Below are 1,193 nucleotides of genomic sequence, written 5' to 3'. Positions count from 1 at the left end.
TGTGGGCCGAAGTAGCCAGAGACCAGACACCGGGTGAGGAGCTCGGTTAGCCACCGAGTAGCCAGAGACCAGACACCGGGTGAGGAGCTCGGTTAGCCAACACGTCTACCTCCGACTGTCATCACCGAGTGACTGTGATAAAATAAGGCTTTATACAGACCTACCTGATATTAAATTACAAAACTCCTGCTTCTCTGACCTCCATTATTCACGTGCATCCATGACTGCATCTGCCACGCCAGTAAGAAACAAAGCACTTCCGCTTTCAAAATAAGTGTTACTGGGTTCTTCTGCGCGTTCATAGGGAAAACATGTTTCACCACTATAAGAAAGAAGAACCATCGAGCTATTCTGACTATTTGTCAACAGGATGTAGTGTCTATGTTATATCCTACTGGAATAGTTTGGTTCCGGACATTTGCTGGGATAAAGTATGGTTATTGCCTTTTAAATATATGATCAGTAATAAAATAAGAGAGGTCTCCTTTAAGTTAATTCACAGATTTTACCCATCTGCTCATTATCTTACAAGATTTAATAGGTCTATTAATACATCGTGTGTTTTCTGTAATGCCTCGGAAGAAACCACTGTTCATTTATTTTGGGATTGTCCATTTTGCTATGATTTATGGCAGAATGTCTCTGTATTCATCACCTCCAAAATTCATTATCCCCTTGCTGTGAAATGGGAACATGTTTTATTTGGTCTGTATAACAATAATAGAAAGGAAAGTGACAAACTACATTTAATTAACTTTATTCTACTCATGGCAAAATTTTATATTCACAAATGCAAATTCTCTAAATCTAATCCGCGTGGCTTTACTCAGCCGTGACGTTACTTCCTGTCACGAACAGAGCGCAGTGCTGCCCTCTGCTGGTGTGACACATCCACCAACCTGTTTCACAGTGTGACTTTCACATCCCTCTCCTCTCTTCCAGTAATGTTTTTCTTTGACTTTGTCAACTGGGTGTGGTCGTTTTTCATTCGAAGTCCATTCTGACATTGTATGACCCTGAAAACGCCTGTTAATAGTACTGAACAGGGGCGTTGCTAGGCATAACGCCTTACCAGGGCACAGGACCCTCATAACTCAAATCATACATTTTTCTTCTTGAATAGGGTCATACAATGTCAGAATTTGGGGGCGGCTGTGGCTCAGGAGGTAGAGCGGGGCGGTTCCTAAACAGGG

General features: G+C 42.2%; 1 protein-coding gene across 2 annotated transcripts in view; it reads right to left on the bottom strand.

The window, feature by feature from the left end:
- rrp36 (ribosomal RNA processing 36) overlaps window positions 1–285 on the bottom strand; it is a 6,577-nt gene extending 6,292 nt beyond the window's left edge. Inside the window, exon 1 of one of the 2 annotated variants that reach the window (XM_020620247.1) lies at window positions 200–285. The gene's annotated coding sequence lies outside the window, so the exon portion shown is untranslated. Of the gene's footprint in view, window positions 1–164 lie in introns of both variants that reach the window. The other variant, XM_020620244.1, reaches the window with a different exon arrangement.
- Between the last annotated feature and the right edge of the window lie 908 nt (window positions 286–1,193).

The sequence above is a fragment of the Monopterus albus genome, unplaced genomic scaffold (genome assembly GCF_001952655.1).
Source record: "Monopterus albus unplaced genomic scaffold, M_albus_1.0 scaffold235.1, whole genome shotgun sequence".
NCBI lineage: Eukaryota > Metazoa > Chordata > Actinopteri > Synbranchiformes > Synbranchidae > Monopterus > Monopterus albus.
Note: the sequence above shows the minus strand (reverse complement) of the source record. Positions and strands in the feature narration are given on the sequence as shown.